This window comes from Balaenoptera physalus (assembly GCF_965194825.1).
Source record: "Balaenoptera physalus genome assembly, contig: HAP1_SCAFFOLD_2410, whole genome shotgun sequence".
NCBI lineage: Eukaryota > Metazoa > Chordata > Mammalia > Artiodactyla > Balaenopteridae > Balaenoptera > Balaenoptera physalus.
Window position 1 is genome coordinate 14,317 of NW_028124397.1, and position 20,054 is coordinate 34,370.

Genomic DNA, 20,054 nt, shown 5'->3' on the forward strand with positions numbered 1-20,054 from the left:
ATCCATACAAGAAAAGATTAGTAAATTAGACTTCATCAAAATTAAAAACTTTTGCTCTTTGAGCACCACTGTTGAAAGAATGAATAAACAAGCTACAGACTTGGAGAAAATCTTGCAAATCACATATCTGATAAAGAAGGGGATCTTGCCGTTTGCAACAACATGGATGGACCATGAGGGTATTATGTTAAGTGAAGTAAGTCAGACAAAGGCAAGTACTGTATGATTACACTTATATATGCAATCTAACAAATAAAACAAATGAAGAAACCTAACAAAACAGAGACAGAGTTATAGATACAGAGAACAAACAGGTGCTTGCCAGACGGGAGAGTGTTGGGGGAAAGAAAGCAATAGGTGAGGGAGATGAAGAGGTACAAAATTTCAGTTGCAAAATAAAGGAGTATGAAATGTACACTGTGGGGAATATAGTCAATAATTATGTGATATATTTGTGTGGTGACATATCATAACTATACTTATCATTTTGAAATGTACAGAAATAACCAATCACTATGTTGTGTAACAGGAACTAACATAGCATTTCATTGTACATCAATTATACTTCAAAAACAAACAAATTCATAGGAAAGGAGATCGGATTTGTGGTTACCAGAGGCCGGAGATTGGGGGAGGGAGAACTGGTTAGCTGCAGTCAAAGGTACAAACTCCCAGTTATGCGATAAATAAGTACTAGGGATGTAATGGACAACATGATAAATATAATGAACACTGCCGTATGTTATACATGACAGTTGATAGAGTAAATCCTAAGAGTTCTCATCACAAGGAAAAATTTTTTTTTCCATTTCTTTAATTTTGTATCTATGTGGGATGATGGATGTTCACTAAATTTATTCTGATGATCATTTCATGATGCATGGAAGTCAAATCATTATGCTATACACCTTAAGCTTAAAAAAATTTAAAAAAAGAAAGAATGGACCTCAGTTAATATTAATGTCTCAATATTGGCTCACTAGTTGTGATAAGTGTGCCATAGTAATATAAGATCTTAATATTAGGGGAAAGTGGGTGAGGGGGATCTTGGAACTCCTTGTACTGTCTTTGCAACTTTTTCATAAATCTAAAACAAAAAGTTTATTTAAATATAAATAAATAAATAAATTTTAAAAAATGTACAGAAAATCATTGAATTGTCCCTTGTATAATAATAAGTGAACTTCATGGTATATAAATTATATCTTAGTAGAGTTGTTTAAAAGGTTCTGAAGAAGGTCAGGGTGGGCTGAGGGCTGGGCTGAGGCGGGGTCAGGGCAAGGTCAGGCAGGGCCAGGCTGGGGTCAGGCGGGAGTCAGCAACCCTGGCAATGGGCACGGAGGCGTGGATCGCCCAAGGCCGAGGCCAGCCTGTGGCCCTTCTCTGGCTGCTGCTGCTGCCCGTGGCCACCCTGGAGCTGCGAGGGTCCCCGGCCACGGCCACGGCCGCCCCCGGCTGGGCTCCAGGCGCGGGCGGAGCGGTGGAGGGCAGCGCTCCGACTCCGGAAGCGCAGCGGCTGGCCCCGGGAGCCACAGGTGCGTTGGGGCCTCTGTTGAGGGCTGAAACGGCCTAAACTGCAGGGCCTGAGGGGGCCGGCTGTGACCAGGGCCTGGGTGCCCTGAGTCACTGAATTTCATCTTTTCTCTGCCCTGGCCAACAACCGGGCAGCCCAGAGACCCCCTCAACACAGGTGGGTCACCGACTCCCCACTGTGGAGCCTCTGGGTGGGAAGTGCCTCTGTGGGACTCTGGGACCTCTGTGGGACTGTGGAAGTGGGGACATAGCAGGGTCTGACCCTGAGGCTGGGTGGCTGGGTGGAGGAAAGCACCAGGACTGATGAACGAGTGGCCCTGAGTCCAGGGCCGCGGGTCTCATTCCCCTCCGTGAGGCCCTGGGAGCGCAGGCCCTAGACCAAGATGCCCGCTCTCAGGGGGCCTGGGCACACCCCCTGCCCTCCCAGGTGTGAGTCCTAGAGCCAGGGCTGTCTTCATTAGCCCACTCCCTCTTCTTTTAGAAATGTAGAATCCTGAGTCAGAGAGGGGGAATGACTTTCCCCAGCTCACACAGCACCACAGACTGCAAATCTCCCTCCCTAAGACACCGGGGTGACATGGAGGAGGCACAGGCCCTTAGAAGCCATGATCTTGAGCAAGTAATGTTGGCAACTTCTGAGACCTTTAGCTCTTTGATCTACAAGAGTAGGCATTGAGGTGTGCTAGTTGAGGGAAATAAGGTCTGTGACGCGCCCAGCCCTTGGCAGCCTCACTCGGGGATGTCCTTCTCCCTGCAGATGCTGCTGTGAGCTGCTGTGGCTACCCTGGGTCCCCCCTTGCCCCATCCCACCAGACCTCTGGGTCCTCATCCCCACAGGGCTTGCTCTGTCCAATTCTCAGGGGCAGCCAGTGAAAGTAGAGTCCAGGTAGCGCTGTCATTTTGGCTAGGCCACTGGACGCTTGGCCTTGGTTTTCCCATCTATGAAGTGGACAGGGCCTTCCTGGTAGTGGCATTTGGGGTACTACTAGTGCCTCTTTCGTAGGTGGCAGGGGAGTCTCCACAGTGTGCGGGAAACCCAAGGTGATGGGGAAGATCTACGGTGGCCAGGACGTGGTGGCTGGCCAGTGGCCATGGCAGGCCAGCTTGCAGTACCAGGGCTCACACGTCTGTGGAGCTGTCCTCATTAACTCTCGCTGGGTCGTTTCCACTGCCCACTGCTTTCTGAAGTAAGTCCTCCTTCCAGGGTGCCAGCACAGGCACTGGCAGGGGAGGGGGATATGGGGGAAGAGGAGAAGAGGGGTGATGGGCATCCCACGTCAGCTCCTCTGGGCTTTTCTCTGGGGCAGTCTGTGGCCTTCAGATGCATGTCATTCCTGCCTTTGGCCTGTGTACCCTCCACCTGGACTGGCCTCCCTGCTCACCTGCTCAGATCCGCCTCATGCTCTGCCATCAGCCCCTGTGCCTGTGCTTCAACACAAATGTGCCTCAGGAGAGTGGCAGTGTCCGTCCTGGCTGCCATGCAGTGTGGACCAATCTCAGATCACAGCTTCTTCTTAACGTCCCCACATTTCCAGGTGTCAGATTCCAGGCAGGGACCTGGGACCGCATGTCTGACCAGCAGCTGGGCAATTCTTCTTATTACTCCTGCACAACTGTGTGCCCAGGAGTAGTCATGGCCGCTGGTGTGCGTTGTGGGGAGCCATGGTGCCAGGCTGCATAGGTGGGAATTGGGGCTCCCTGGGAGAGTGACATGGCTGCTCAGGAGTCTAATTCCCCTGGCTGTCCTCGGCCTGGCTCAGTGCCTGGGTCTGAACACATGAGGAGGGGTCCCCAGGGAGTTGGGGCATCACAGCCCAGGTCTGGGAGCTGGAACTTTCGGAGCTTAGAGTCCTATTGGCGCCTACTCCATACGACGATCCACGCAAGCCCCTTTGTGACATCAGGGGTGGCAAGTCCCCACCTCACCCTGTCTCCATCCTGTCACACGAGAAGGCCCAACATGGGTGAGAAGGGCAGATGCCTGGGCTGGGGGTTCCGGAGAAGGGCTATGCAGAGCGAGGGGCTTGCTGGAGGGGAAGGGTTTGGGCAAGGGGAGCATGAGTGGGTCTCCAGGTGGACGAGCCGTGCAAACAGTCAGGGAGGTGGGAAGTTTCAGCACCTGTGTTCAGGGAACAAGGCAAGGTTCTGTTTCCTGCACTCATTTGCTCATTTATTTAACAAGTCTTTTGTGAGTCCTTATAACTGAGTGGAGAAGCAGCCCTTGGGCAGGAAGGTGTTTAAAGAAAGGAGAGGTCAGGAAGAGTGTGGGGCCAGAAGGTGGACTGTAGGGAGTCTTGGGAAGGGTAAAGTTAGAGCTGGGATTGAGCCAGAACTCCTCCTGTGTACAATCAAAGACCTTCATTTGATACGCCACCAAGGATCTTTCCAGCACAAGGATTCAGTGCTCCTCTGATTCTAGTGTGTGATGGAGAAGCCGTGTGTCTGAGGTTGTAAGTAGAATAGCAATTAGCCCCAAGAAAGAAGGACTCCTGAACGCTAGAAATGGGGAGATAAAAGCTGTCTAGCATCATGTGGGGTAGAGGCCTGTGGGCAGTTAGATGAGGATGCAGGGAAAGAGCTAGCCCACACGCAGAGATGATGGTGACAATGTGCCCTTCTTCCTCCAGAAAATCTCACGCCCCGGAGAACTACCGGGTTCTGTCAGGAAGCACCCAGCTGCACCAGCACACCCAGCACACCCGAGAGATGTCACTGAGCCGGATTATCATGCACCCAGACTTTGAGAAGTTACATCCCTTCGGGAGTGACATAGCCATGTTGCAGCTGCTCTTTCCTGTGAATTTCACCTCCTACATCATCCCCGCCTGCCTCCCAGTCCCTGGCATGCAGCTACCCAGTAACTCATCCTGCTGGATAACTGGCTGGGGGATGCTCAACGAGGAAAGTGAGAGGGTGTAGGAGAGTCGGGTTGGGGGCAGATGAGGGTGGGGAGGAGGAAGGGGAGAAGGACAAAGGAGGGAAGAAGGGAGGTGTGGCTCCTCCTGAGGGGTCCCCAAGCAAAGAGGCACTGGACCTTGGCCCACTAAGCGTCATTTCTAGAGGAGTGGACCATTCTAGTTCTAGTTCTGAAAGTGTGTGACTGTAAAGCTTCAGTGTTCCCTAAGTGCAAAGGTTTACACTGAAAGTCTGGGAATCTTTGACTTTTGGAATCAAGATTCTGGGTTCTTGAAGTCTTTCTGGTTCTGGATTCCAAGGTTTTAATCAACCATGGATCTGAGATGACTTGATTCAACTCAAAGGTCATGCTTGGGGCCTGGTCCATTGCAGGCCACTGACAAACAAACACCCTGATTTCCCATTGCCATAAGAGGAGCTTGGGAAAAGTGGAAGGAAAACACACGTACGACTTCTGACCTCTGAGCCTGCCTGATGAAGTTAGAATGATTATGACTTAAGAGTGTTTCACTCTCTGAACCTCACTTTGCTCTTCTCCCAACGCAGCTCAGCTATCTACTTTGAAAGCTTGTTAGGTGCACTGCATAACGCAGGAAAAAAATTATGTTTTTTAAGATTGGAAGAGGAGAAATGTAGGCAAAGACTTATGAGCCAGAGTCTTTATTAAAGAAAGGAGTATTTATGGTTGGGGGAAATGCTTATGGTGCAAAATTAAGGGGAAAAAGAATATATATTTTAATTATTTGTAGGGTCATAATTTGGTACCGTGTTTCTCAACAGAGGTGCTACAGGCATTTTGAACAGACCCTGTCTTCATTGGGTGGGAAGTGCCAGCATCCCTGGCCCTTGCCTACTAGTATGTCATGAACACTCCCTAATCATAGGACAAACAACCAGGTTCCCAGCATTCTCACACCACATACACAACACATACACACCACACATACACCACATTTCTCACACACACACACACACACACACACACACACACAGACTGTTCCTCCTTGAGGACAGAAACCCTGTCTTTCTTGTTTTAATATCCCAGCCTGTGGCCCGGGCAGGGCCAGGCACCTTGTAGGTACCCCACTGCTGCCACCCTGGTCCTATAGACCATAATTGCTTGCCTGTACCTCCAGACTGGTCTCTGAGATCCCACCCTGTGTGCTATACTTTAGTCTCCACATAGCTGTCTGAGTGTTTTCTTTAAAGCAGGAGTCATGCCAGTTCCCTGCTCATTACCCTCAGTGCCTTCTCATTTATACCTAGAAAAAAGTCGTAACTCCCTGCCTTGGCTCTCAGGCCCTGTGTAATGTTGGCCCCAGTTCCTCTCTGCTCATCTCCTACTACATCCCTCACCCACACCATCCCAGCCAGCAGGCCTCCTTCCTGCTTGAAAACGCCAAGGCCATCGCCACCTCAGGGCCTTCACCTTGGCTGCCTCCCTGGCCTCACTTGCTCTCCCTGCTAACCTTGGCATGACTCACTTCTTTACATGTACAACTCAGCTGCTCCTCTGAGGAGTTTTACTTGATCATATGAGCTAAAACAGGCAACCTCTAATAGCATATGTCCCTGTTTTATTTCCTTTACACCACTTATTAGATCTAAAACAATTCTACTTATTTACTTCATTTACTCTGTTGATACAAAAAGCTCAGCTTCTCTGTGCACCAGTGCTAAATAGAATCTTGGAGATAGAGTTTTGGGTGAAGTAGAAAAGGATAGCTTTATTACTTTGCCAGGCAAACGGGGACACAGTGGGCTCCTGCCTCGAAAAACTGTGTCTCTACTTGGAGAGGATAGTGAGAAGTTTCACAGTAATGGTTCAAAGAGGGCGTGATCAGCTCTTGGACGTCCTGCTGATGAGGTGGGGGTGAGGTAGGTAAGAGTCAGCATCATCAACCTTCAGGTTCCAACTGGTCTGGGCTCTACATGCTTGTGGGCAGCATACCATTGTTAATCATTAACTTCTCCCACCTGGAGGGGGTTTCAGTATCTGCAAAACAGCTCTAAGAAATTGTTTTGTATATCCATTGTTGGGGAGCCAGGACCTTGCCCCAAGGCTGCACTGTGTTTCTCTTGACTGTTTCTCACTGGTCTCGCATCCCCTCCCTTCCCTGATTAACAACTGCTTGAATCTGCCCGTTGGAACTCAGAGAAGGTCATGGAGGCTGAATGAAGTCTATTTCCTGTAATCAAAGAAATGGGGGACACAGAAAGCCTTTGTGCCCAGGAGCCCCTCAGGGCCCTGCTCGGTATCCCTGTCTCCCCCAACTAAGAATGTTCCTGTGTATCATTAGTGTCTAAAAGATACTGAACACAAGGACAGAGGAAAAAATGAGTGATTGGATGAGAGGGTGGATGGGTGAAGGGTAGGTGGGAGGATGAGTGGGTGGAAGGAAAGATGGGTGGGTGGGTGAAAGGATGGTAGGCAGAGATAGTTGGAGTGAGTGGAGATGGATCAAAAGATGGGTAAATGGGCAAATGGATGGAAGCGTGAGGGGATGAATGGGACATGAGGAAAGAGGAAAGATAGGTAGATGGATAGAGGAATTGGTGGATGGATGGAAAGGTTAATGATAGACAAATGGAGAGCGGATGGGATGGTCTGTGAAAGGGTAGGTAGGTTGGTGAATGGTTGCTAAGCACCACTGAGTGGCATGTGTTGGTGGGATTTGCCTTTTTCCTTTGTAGACTAGGAGAGGTGTGGTCTATTGCTATGAGGGAGGTGGAGGGAATAGGATGAGTTTGGAAAAGTTTGAGAAAAGGGGGAGGGCTTACTAGGCATAGGTAGAAGACTGAAACAGTGCTGAAGGCTCAACTGTGCTGAGAAAAGTCCATGTTGAAGTGGTGAACAGTAAGGCAGAGTAGCCTGTAGCTAAGCCACAGCACCCTTCGCTGATTTCCTCCTTATCCTCGCAGCACCTCTGCCCGAACCCTTCCATCTCCAGGAGGGTAAGGCGGGCTTCACTGAGAACAAGTTTTGTAATATATTTTACGGACTTAGAAAAGGCAAGAACTTCTCCGTGCATGAGGACGTGCTGTGTGCTGGGGACTTCTCGACAGGAAAGGCCATCTGCCAAGTGAGTAAGGTCATTTCTGTTCTTCCCTTGCCTGTTCTCAGGGCCTCAGTTTCCCTAGGGGAGGGGCTGTGTTGCCTCTACTGTCTTTGTGGAGACCCCTGGGACTTCCCATTTCCTCCCTCCACATGTCTTCCTGGGCTCAATTCCTTGGCAGTGTCCCCCAGGATAGCCCCTTCCTAAGCCCCTTGCACATAAGGGCATCTACTGGCAGCACCCTCAAACAGCATCTTTTTATGAGGCATACCTTAAAGTTTTAATTTAAGTATAACATACATACAAAAGAATCTATTCATGCTGTTTTCATAAGTTGGATGAACTTTCACATAGTTACGCAACAGATGACCAATACCCCAGAGGTCCCACTCACACCTCCTTCCTATCACCAACACCCAACAGAAACCGCCATCTTCACTTTTGACAACTTAGATTAGATTCTGAATATTCCATAAATAGAATTTATTTCCAGTTGTCAATCTTTCGTGTCTTTCTATTTGTGAGATTCATCCAAACTGTTAAATGTAGTTATAGTTTGTTGAGTCTCATTGCTCTACAGGACTCTATTGTGTGAATTGAATTCTATGATCAGTTCTACTCTTGATGGGTATTTTAGAGGTTTCCAAGTTTTTCATTTCGTTTCACTTCCAAATATTTTATCTTCTATTTCACAGAAACCCTTGAGTAGAATTGTTGAATTAAAAGGTATGTGTATATTCAGCTTTGGCAGATATTTCCTAACAACATCTCCAAAGTGGTTGCACTTCATTCCAGCAGTGGATGTGAGTTTAATATTTATTTATTTAATTTATTTATTTTCCTTATTTTTTTTTTGGCTGTGTCGTGTCTTAGTTGCACCACAAGTGATCTTTGCTGAGGCATGCGAGATCTTTCGTTATGGTGCGCAGTCTCCTCCGGTTTCTCTCTGGTTGTGGTTCTCAGGCTTCTCTCTAGTTGTCGTGTGTGGGTTTTCTCTCTCTAGCTGTTGTGCGTGGGGCTCCGGAGTGCATGGGCTCTGTAGTTGTGGCATGCAGGTTCTCTTGAGGCGCACGAGCTCATTAGTTGCGGCACGCTGGCTTAGTTGCCCCGCGGCATTTGGGATCTTAGTTCCTCAACCAGGGATTGAACCCGCGTCCCCTGCATTGGAAGGCAGATTTTTTACCACTGGATCACCAGGGAAGTCCTGGATGAGAGTTTATATCCTCGCCAACACTTTGCACTTTCCATCTTTTCTCATTTTGATAGCTTATGGTGGTTTGCATGTCCCTGATGACAAGTTAAATGTACTTTCATATGTTTATTGTCATTGGATATCTTCTCTAAAGTTTCCCTTCCAGATTTTCCCCCCTCTCACTTTTCTGTTGGGTTGTCTTCTTTTCCTTTAGGGGCTCCTTGTGTATTTTTACATATTACAGGTATGAGTCCACTGTTGGATATTTGAATTGTAAACATTTCTTTCCTCTCTCTTTAATGCCCAATTTTAGAGGTGGGCAAACAGGTCCAGAGAGGGAAAGTAGCTACCCTAAAATAAGGCAGCACAACCTGGTCCCCCGTATTCTGACTCCAAGCCTAACCTGACCTCCACCATATCCGCCTCAGGGCCCAGCCTCCCAAGCTGGCATCATGTGCGGAGCTCTTACATAGATGGCATTGTGGAGTGGAGGGGAGAGTATTAGGGTTCTGGAGTTAGAGACACTGCTCTGCCCTGAAGGTCTTTTCACTTTCTGAGCCCATGTCCTCATTTATACTGTAGGATTCTGAGGCCTCCTTCATGGGATTGTCGAAAGGATGGTGTAGTGGGTTGGATAGTGTCCCCCTACATTTGTAACCATCTGGAATCTCAGAAAGTGACCTGATTTGGAAATAGGTCTTTGCAGATGTGATTAGCTAAGAATCTCGAGATGAAACCATTTTGAGTTTAGAGTGGGCTGAGGGATAGACAGAGAGGTACTTGATTTCAGACTTCTGGTTTCCAGAACTGTGAGAAGAGAAATTTCTGTTGTTTTTATAGTGACCCAGTTTGTGGTAATATGCTTTGGCACCCCAGGAAATGCACACAGGAGGGATGGGATGCGCCTGGTCCTTGAGAAGGCCTCACGGACAGCTGTTTTCACGGCAGCCCAGTGGAGCTGCTGAGCCAGAGGGAAGAAGCTCGGCCAGCTGCCCTCCTGGTAGGAGGTAGACCCAGCTTTCTTGGTTCCCAGTGCACAACCCATGGCTATCTGGCTTGGGCCGTTGTTCTCACAGAGTCAGCTGCACCTGCAGGTGAAATAAAGGGCTGAGTCCCCCGAGTCCCCATCTGGCTGTCACCGTAGACCTCCCTTCCAGCCTGCAGAGGTCATGGCCATGGAGTTCAGGGCCGGAGCCCTTTGCCTGCTTGCCTGCTGGACATCCATTCTGCCTCTTGACCCCACCCCCTCTCGTTTCTCCCCAGGCTGAGGACACCATTGAGCTGGACACCCAGGAGCCCCAGCACATGGCCCCTCCTGCCCCCCCTTAGCCTTTCAGTCACCACAGCCTGTCTGAGAGGTTCCATCTAGATTCATCTTCTGTCACATGCCTGCTCTGGTCCCAACCTCCAACCGGGACTCTCTTCTCTCACTGAAGTGCCCTCCCCCAGCACAGGACACCCAGAAACAAGTCTGAGGAGAGACAGACCCCAGGAGCACTCAGTGCTCAGACTGTGGGGCAGGACAGACCTGGGTCCAGTCTTCAGTCTGTAATTTAGTGATTACGACCTTCGATAACCCATGAAATGGGGTTGTTAACGGCCTCCACTTAATAAGGTCCTTATAGAAGATTCAGTACTGTGCCTGGCATTCAGTAGGTGCTTAACACCTGCTGGCTTTCAATCTCCTGGCCTGGTCTGCCTCCCTCTATCTGGATTGTACCTGTTCTCCTGGGCCTGTCTTAGACCTGTCCTCTCACCCAAGGTAGAATTCATTGCTCTGGCCCTGCCCACACACACACACACACACACACACACACACACACACACACACACACACACACACTGTTTGCTGCGTGTCTTCAGTAGTGCAAAGTGCAGCTCACTTTGCGTGGGATACATTAGTGTTGGGCCTTCCTCTGCCTTCTGAGAACTCCCCAGGGGCTAGGAGGCTATTGGAGCCCTTCCCATCTCCCTCGGACTGGCCCAGAATCCATCATAATATAGACAACCACATGGCTCATCTGCACGAATCCCTGAGGCCTGGAGTGGACAGGGACCAGGCCTTCCCCTGGCCTTGAACAGCTTGGGGTGGGTACACTGTGGGGAAGGCTAAGGGCACCCCAGCTAGGGAGCACAGAGGGGAAGAGCTGAGGTGATGATGGCACATTCCCAATCTCCAAGAAGACCCCGTGTATGACTTTCTTGGGTCTGCGGTGACAAATCACCTCAAAGTGGGTGGCTAAAACAACAGAACTTTATTCTCTTACCTTTCTGGAGGTCAAAAGTCTAAAGTCAAGGTGTTGGCCGGGCTGGTTCCTTCTGGAGACTCTAGGGGAGAAGGTTTTCTTGCTTTTGCTAGCTTTTTCGAGGCCGCCAGCATTCCTTGGCTCATGGCCCCTTCCTCTGTCCCCAAAGCACATTGCTCCTACCTCTGCTTCTGTCATCACATCTCCTCCTCTGACTCTGGCCTCCTGCCTCCCTCTTTCCTCATGAGAATCTTTCTGATTACATTGGGTCCACACAGATAATCCAGGATAGTCTTCCTATTTCCAGATGCTCAACTCCATCACAGCTGCAGAGTCCCTTTTGCCACGTAAGGTAACATAGCCAAAGGGTCCAGTGATGAGGATGGGCATCTTTGAGGGTTATTTTTGGCCAGCTACACCATGTACCCTTCTCTCTCCTTCAAGCCACCACTTCCCCCACCCCTTCCTCAGCTGGAGATCTTCTCATTTCACTGAGAACGCCAAAGCAATCAATCAGCCTAGAGCCCATTCATCTTGCCAGCCCCACCCTAGCATCTTCCATCTCTCCTGAGCCTCATGGCCCATCCCAGCCAGTCTGTCCTGGAGCTCTGGGTGCCCAAAGGCTCTCCTGCTCCACGTCTTCTGTCTCCCTCTTTCCTGGCTCCTGTGTAAACGTGCAACAGCACTCTCCCTCCTGCAATTGCCCAGTTTCTCTGCCTTCCTTCCCCAAAAGACTCACAGCAGCACTGAATCTAACCCACTCCACCCAGGAGTGTCGCCAATGTGCCACCAGAGCCACATGACCAACATCCCCAAGAGCCTGTCTTGCCAGAGCCACCTGTGGACCTGAGTCCTCCTCTCACTCAGCACTTCAGCAAGTCTCACTCCCATTTCCTGGGCACCAGGACTAGCCAGCTACTCTGCTGTGCACCTGGTCCCCTCCCCTCCCACCTCTAAATGCTGGAGAGCCCAGGGCTCCGTGCTCAGCCTGCTGCTTCCCCTCTGCAGTTCCTCCCTGGTTGGTGAGAAAGGCTCAGATTTGAAAGGTCCTGTTGCCTCCTTCAACATATTGCCCCAAATCTGACTGTTTCTTACTGCCCTGGCCCCTCCCCATCAGTAATCTCTCACCTTCCCTCCTGTAGCTACCTCCCAACTGGTTCATTCTCCACACAGCACCAGAGTGATCCAGGTGCTAGACATAACCTAGACAGTTCTCCATGGGGGTCAATTCTAACTCCCCACCATAAGGCCCTGTGACCCCATGTCCCATCTATCCCCCTTGCTCCGCACACATCACTGCTCTTCCTCCCCCCCACCTGGCTCAACCCTCCTCTCCTCGTCTGCACTTACTGCTCCCCCTTCTCCTGCATCAGAAAGTTAGGTTGTTTCTTGCCTGGAGTCTCAGCACAGGAAAGCTTTGTGCCTCCACCCTATGAAGTGCCCTTCCCTTCCTGTCCTGTCCCTTCCATGGCTTGTTTCCACATGTCACATCTGACAATGGCAGGCTAATTGGCTTATTTACAAAAGCACCGAAAAAGAGGAGCCTTGTCATTTCACCGCTGTGCCCAAAGGCGGAGGCTGCCCTGGATGCTGGATGTGCGTGTTGGACAGGTGAGTGGAGGAGCAGCAAGCATGGCTATGGCCCCTGCTCCCCCACCCCCACCCCCACCCCCAAGGATGGAACCTTCGCTTTGGCTGATGAGTGAGGGAATTTCCAAGCAGATTGTCCTGCCCTGACAGCATTTTAGGACTTCAGCAGCTTTCTGGGGACCCCCATCTTCTCCCCGAGCAAAACAGGCTGCCTCCACCACGCCTGGGTATGGGCATTTTCTGAAAATGTTCAACCAAGAAGTTGAGAGAAAAATGAAAGGCCTAACTAAAGGAATGAAAAAGGAGGAGGACCCACGTGGGCACATGCTGCTGCAGTTCAGGGTATTGCAAGAGCTGGGGACTGACGCAGCTTTAGCTGGCCAGGCTTTACTCACAGAGCAGCTCTCTTGGGCCCTATGGTGCAGCTGTCCCTTCTCGGCCTTGGATAGTGCCCGTCCTGGACCACCAGGGCCTCGCTGGGCACAGAGGTCCATATGTTGATAGGTTTAGATCAATGATTGTCCTGAGGGTCAATCAGGAACTTCCTATAGCACGATTCCACTGCCTGCCTGCATGGCCTAATAGGGCTGCTCGGCAGTGGGACGCTGGTGTTGGGACTTCCACAGAGGTGCACCTGAGTGAGCCTGGATGGCAGAGACTCATAAGCCCCACCTTGCTACCTGGTCTTCTCAGACCTGGCTCAGTCACCCACATGAACTCCCATCTCTTTCCTAGGGCGATTCCGGGGGGCCCCTCGTCTGTGACTTCGCCAGTGCCTGGGTTCTGATGGGGCTGTCCAGCTGGGGCTTTGACTGCCGTCATCCCATTTACCCCAGCATCTTCACCAACGTCACCTACTTCACCGACTGGATCGTCGAGATCCAGAGACTCACACGTCTCCCTGAGCCCACGTCCGCTCCTCCTCAGGCCCTGTTTCCATACCAGACTCTGCAGGCTGCGGGCTCGCCTGGGCCTGGCACAGCCTTTGTGCCTCCACAGAGCTGGCCCCTGCTGTTGTTCATGCTTGGGGCCGTATGGAAAGCCCTGCAGTGATCCCCCAAGTCCCTCTGCTCTTGCTCTCTGCCTCAGGGTCCAGTCTCCTCGCTGGAACCTTCTGCCTCTCCCCTCCCGCAGCCCCATCACCTTTCAGTGGTCCGTTCTTCGCTTTCCTGTCCAACTGCTGCCACCCCACGAACCAAGCATGAAAAAAACAAATACAAACTAATGAAAGAGTCATCTTGCTCCTGTCTTGGGGCCCTATTGCCCGCCGTGATCCTCAGCACTCACCCTTTCCCTTGAGGTCTGTTGTCTGACTCCGTGGTCAAGGAAACAGGACCGGGCAGGGAGACTATCCCAGGAGGAAAGCAGGAGTGAGGACACTGAAGGAGTCCAGCTGGGGAGAGAGAAAGGTGTCTTCACTTGCAGACACCACTCCTGCCATGGGGGTGCACAGGCCTTCAGAGGAAGGATATGTCAGCTCCACCTGCCATAACAAATACCACAGGCAATGTGGCTTAAACAAGAGGAATTTATCACCTCACAGTTCTGGAGCCCAGAAGTCTAAAGTCTCTCTCCTTGGCTGATAGATGGTCATCTTCTCCCTGTGTCCTCACATTGTCTTCCCTCTGTGTGTTTCTGTGTCCAAATTCTCCCTTCCTATAACGGCACCAATCATATTGGATTAGGGGCTACCCTAGCGACCTCATGTTAACTCAATTATCTCTTTAAAGGCTCTACTCCAAATAAAGTCACATTCTGGGGACTTCTCTGGAGATCCGGGGTTTAAGACTCCACGTTTCTATTGCATTGGTCACGGGTTCCATCCCTGGTAGAGGAACTAAGATCCCACATGCCACATGGTGCAACCAAAAAAAAAAAAAAATGTCACATTCTGAGGTACTGGGGTTAGGACTTCAACATATGTATTTTGGGGGGGGCATAATTCAGCCTTTAATAGGAAGTAAGACATTTTGCCAGGTGTCTGTAGTACAAGGGAGTAAGGATCTTTCCCAAAGTAAAGAACCGTCAATCATGGGATTTGGAGGAACAAGGACCAGCTCCCCACGGAGGTAGACGGAAGTTCCCAGAGTGCGGGACAATTGAGTTGGACTGGAGTACATGACCCAGGCCTTGAGGATGGGGCTTCCAGCCTGCAGCATAGAGGGCTGTTGAATGTGGCGGGTCTAGCAGAGTAAGTGGGAAACAGAGAGAGGAGGCCTGATGCCAGGCTGAGGTGCAGGCTGGCAGTCCTCAGACCTCTGCTCCTAGAGTCGACTTCCAGCACCCTCCTCACCCACCCCCATGCTCCTGCTCTCCACAGTCTGAAGGGGCCCAACTCACTGCCCCCCAAACCCACATGACACTGCTCTCTTCTGTGTAGGGGCCCAGGCCAGCCTGGCCCAAGATGTCCACAGACCTCCAGCAGTTGGAGCCTGGTGTCTCCTTTCTGCTTAGCTGACTCAGGACTTAGTGGCCTGGCAATAAGCCTTGAATCAATGTTCTAGTCATCCTTCCTACCAATATGCCTGACGCAGAGTCCTTGTGCAGCCATCGGGATCCCAGGAGGCCTGGCAATGCACCCGCCCCAGCCTTCCTAACCCATGGTAATGTGGTAAATTTCCCATTTAGCACATATCCAATATGGACTAGATGCCATTCAAAGGGTTCAGTGGAAGTTCTTTCCAATCCTGGCATTGCCCAAATATCCTGAACCCTCACTGGCAGGTGAGCACAGATGGACTCGTATGCACATGAACACTGGGATGCCACTGGCTGGACCCAGGACCCTGCACAGGAGCTCCCTTCCCAAGATGATCTTGGGAGGCCTCAAGAAAGTGTCTTCCCAGCATCCACACCTGTCTAGGCATTGCCGCACTCCCTGCCTCTGGCCATCCCTCTGGCTGGAGCTCTACCACTGAGGTACCACCACACCTAGCAGGAGAGCCTTTGGGCACCCAGAGCTCCAGGACAGACTGGCTGGGATGGGCCATGAGGCTCAGGAGAGATGGAAGATGTTAGGGTGGGGCTGGCAAGATGAATGGGCTCTAGGCTGATTGATTGCTTTGGCGTTCTCAGTGAAATGAGAAGATCTCCAGCTGAGGAAGGGGTGGGGGAAGTGGTGGCTTGAAGGAGAGAGAAGGGTACATGGTGTAGCTGGCCAAAAATAACCCTCAAAGATGCCCAACCTCATCACTGGACCCTTTGGCTATGTTACCTTACGTGGCAAAAGGGACTCTGCAGCTGTGATGGAGTTGAGCATCTGGAAATAGGAAGACTATCCTGGATTATCTGTGTGGACCCAATGTAATCAGAAAGATTCTCATGAGGAAAGAGGGAGGCAGGAGGCCAGAGTCAGAGGAGGAGATGTGATGACAGAAGCAGAGGTAGGAGCAATGTGCTTTGGGGACAGAGGAAGGGGCCATGAGCCAAGGAATGCTGGCGGCCTCGAAAAAGCTAGCAAAAGCAAGAAAACCTTCTCCCCTAGAGTCTCCAGAAGGAACCAGCCCGGCCAACACCTTGACTTTAGACTTTTGACCTCCAGAAAGGTAAGAGAATAAAGTTCTGTTGTTTTAGCCACCCACTTTGAGGTGATTTGTCACCGCAGACCCAAGAAAGTCATACACGGGGTCTTCTTGGAGATTGGGAATGTGCCATCATCACCTCAGCTCTTCCCCTCTGTGCTCCCTAGCTGGGGTGCCCTTAGCCTTCCCCACAGTGTACCCACCCCAAGCTGTTCAAGGCCAGGGGAAGGCCTGGTCCCTGTCCACTCCAGGCCTCAGGGATTCGTGCAGATGAGCCATGTGGTTGTCTATATTATGATGGATTCTGGGCCAGTCCGAGGGAGATGGGAAGGGCTCCAATAGCCTCCTAGCCCCTGGGGAGTTCTCAGAAGGCAGAGGAAGGCCCAACACTAATGTATCCCACGCAAAGTGAGCTGCACTTTGCACTACTGAAGACACGCAGCAAACAGTGTGTGTGTGTGTGTGTGTGTGTGTGTGTGTGTGTGTGTGTGTGTTGGGCAGGGCCAGAGCAATGAATTCTACCTTGGGTGAGAGGACAGGTCTAAGACAGGCCCAGAAGAACAGGTACAATCCAGATAGAGGGAGGCAGACCAGGCCAGGAGATTGAAAGCCAGCAGGTGTTAAGCACCTACTGAATGCCAGGCACAGTACTGAATCTTCTATAAGGACCTTATTAAGTGGAGGCCGTTAGCAACCCCATTTCACGGGTTATCTAAGGTCGTAATCACTAAATTACAGACTGAAGACTGGACCCAGGTCTGTCCTGCCCCACAGTCTGAGCACTGAGTGCTCCTGGGGTCTGTCTCTCCTCAGACTTGTTTCTGGGTGTCCTGTGCTGGGGGAGGGCACTTCAGTGAGAGAAGGCAGCCCCAGTTGGAGGCTGGGGACCAGAGCAGGCATGTGACAGAAGATGAATCTAGATGGAACCTCTCAGACAGGCTGTGGTGACTGAAAGGCTAAGGGGGGCAGGAGGGGCCATGTGCTGGGGCTCCTGGGTGTCCAGCTCAATGGTGTCCTCAGCCTGGGGAGAAACGAGAGGGGGTGGGGTCAAGAGGCAGAATGGATGTCCAGCAGGCAAGCAGGCAAAGGGCTCCGGCCCTGAACTCCATGGCCATGACCTCTCCAGGCTGGAAGGGAGGTCTACGGTGACAGCCAGATGGGGACTCGTGGGACTCAGCCCTTTATTTCACCTGCAGGTGCAGCTGACTCTGTGAGAACAACGGCCCAAGCCAGACAGCCATGGGTTGTGCACTGGGAACCAAGAAAGCTGGGTCTACCGCCTACCAGGAGGACAGGTGGCCAAGCTTCTTCCCTCTGGCTCAGCAGCTCCACTGGGCTGCCGTGAAAACAGCTGTCCGTGAGGCCTTCTCAAGGACCAGGCGCATCCCATCCCTCCTGTGTGCATTTCCTGGGGTGCCAAAGCATATTACCACAAACTGGGTCACTATAAAAACAACAGAAATTTCTCTTCTCACAGTTCTGGAAACCAGAAGTCTGAAATCAAGTACCTCTCTGTCTATCCCTCAGCCCACTCTAAATTCAAAATGGTATCATCTCGAGATTCTTAGCTAATCACACCTGCAAAGACCTATTTCCAAATCAGGTCACTTTCTGAGATCCCAAATGGTTACAAATGTAGGGGACACTATCCAACCCACTACACCATCCTTTCGACAATCCCATGAAGGAGGCCTCAGAATCCTACAGTATAAATGAGGACATGGGCTCAGAAAGTGAAAAGACCTTCAGGGCAGAGCAGTGTCTCTAACTCCAGAACCCTAATACTCTCCCCTCCACTCCACAATGCCATCTATGCAAGAGCTCCGCACATGATGCCAGCTTGGGAGGCTGGGCCCTGAGGCGGATATGGTGGAGGTCAGGTCAGGCTTGGAGTCAGAATACGGGGGACCAGGTTGTGCTGCCTTATTTTAGGGTAGCGACTTTCCCTCTCCGGACCTGTTTGCCCACCTCTAAAATTGGGCATTACAGAGAGAGGAAAGAAATGTTTACAATTCAAATATCCAACAGTGGACTCATACCTGTAATATGTAAAAATACACAAAGAGCCCCTAAAGGAAAAGAAGACAACCCAACAGAAAAGTGAGAGGGGGGAAAATCTGGAAGGGAAACTTTAGAGAAGACATCCAATGACAATAAACATATGAAAGTACATTTAACTTGTCATCAGGGACATGCAAACCACCATAAGCTATCAAAATGAGAAAAGATGGAAAGTGCAAAGTGTTGGCGAGGATATAAACTCTCATCCAGGACTTCCCTGGTGATCCAGTGGTAAAAAATCTGCCTTCCAATGCAGGGGACGCGGGTTCAATCCCTGGTTGAGGAACTAAGATCCCAAATGCCGCGGGGCTACTAAGCCAGCGTGCCGCAACTAATGAGCTCGTGCGTCTCAAGAGAACCTGCATGCCACAACTACAGAGCCCATGCACTCCGGAGCCCCACGCACAACAGCTAGAGAGAGAAAACCCACACGCGACAACTAGAGAGAAGCCTGAGAACCACAACCAGAGAGAAACCGGAGGAGACCGCGCACCGTAACGAAAGATCCCGCATGCCTCAGGAAAGATCCCTTGTGGTGCAACTAAGACACGACACAGCCAAAAAAAATAAGGAAAATAAATAAATAAAATAAATAAATATTAAACTCTCATCCACTGCTGGAATGAGTGGAAATGGTGCAACCACTTTGGAGATGTTGTTAGGAAATATCTGCCAAAGCTGAATATACACATACCTTTTAATTCAACAATTCTACTCAAGGGTTTCTGTGAAATAGAAGATAAAATATTTGGAAGTGAAACGAAATGAAAAACTTGGAAACCTCTAAAATACCCATCAAGAGTAGAACTGATCATAGAATTCAATTCACACAATAGAGTCCTGTAGAGCAATGAGACTCAACAAACTATAACTACATTTAACAGTTTGGATGAATCTCACAAATAGAAAGACACGAAAGATTGACAACTGGAAATAAATTCTATTTATGGAATATTCAGAATCTAATCTAAGTTGTCAAAAGTGAAGATGGCGGTTTCTGTTGGGTGTTGGTGATAGGAAGGAGGTGTGAGTGGGACCTCTGGGGTATTGGTCATCTGTTGCGTAACTATGTGAAAGTTCATCCAACTTATGAAAACAGCATGAATAGATTCTTTTGTATGTATGTTATACTTAAATTAAAACTTTAAGGTATGCCTCATAAAAAGATGCTGTTTGAGGGTGCTGCCAGTAGATGCCCTTATGTGCAAGGGGCTTAGGAAGGGGCTATCCTGGGGGACACTGCCAAGGAATTGAGCCCAGGAAGACATGTGGAGGGAGGAAATGGGAAGTCCCAGGGGTCTCCACAAAGACAGTAGAGGCAACACAGCCCCTCCCCTAGGGAAACTGAGGCCCTGAGAACAGGCAAGGGAAGAACAGAAATGACCTTACTCACTTGGCAGATGGCCTTTCCTGTCGAGAAGTCCCCAGCACACAGCACGTCCTCATGCACGGAGAAGTTCTTGCCTTTTCTAAGTCCGTAAAATATATTACAAAACTTGTTCTCAGTGAAGCCCGCCTTACCCTCCTGGAGATGGAAGGGTTCGGGCAGAGGTGCTGCGAGGATAAGGAGGAAATCAGCGAAGGGTGCTGTGGCTTAGCTACAGGCTACTCTGCCTTACTGTTCACCACTTCAACATGGACTTTTCTCAGCACAGTTGAGCCTTCAGCACTGTTTCAGTCTTCTACCTATGCCTAGTAAGCCCTCCCCCTTTTCTCAAACTTTTCCAAACTCATCCTATTCCCTCCACCTCCCTCATAGCAATAGACCACACCTCTCCTAGTCTACAAAGGAAAAAGGCAAATCCCACCAACACATGCCACTCAGTGGTGCTTAGCAACCATTCACCAACCTACCTACCCTTTCACAGACCATCCCATCCGCTCTCCATTTGTCTATCATTAACCTTTCCATCCATCCACCAATTCCTCTATCCATCTA

The 20,054-nt window shown here is 50.3% G+C and overlaps 1 long non-coding RNA gene and 1 pseudogene across 2 annotated transcripts; one reads left to right on the plus strand and one right to left on the minus strand.

The window, feature by feature from the left end:
* The first annotated feature begins 1,330 nt into the window (after positions 1-1,330).
* On the plus strand, positions 1,331-4,452 carry LOC309654256 (putative serine protease 47 pseudogene; annotated as a pseudogene). Its single transcript has 3 exons — positions 1,331-1,535; positions 2,537-2,720; positions 4,161-4,452. The product of its transcript is annotated as a putative serine protease 47 pseudogene (transcript).
* Positions 4,453-9,346: 4,894 nt separating this feature from the next.
* LOC309654257 lies at positions 9,347-19,629 on the minus strand. Its single transcript, XR_014260078.1, has 4 exons — positions 19,509-19,629; positions 14,070-14,189; positions 13,821-13,988; positions 9,347-9,785 (listed from the first exon to the last, which is right to left on the minus strand). It is a non-coding gene; the product is annotated as an uncharacterized lncRNA (long non-coding RNA).
* Positions 19,630-20,054: the final 425 nt, after the last annotated feature.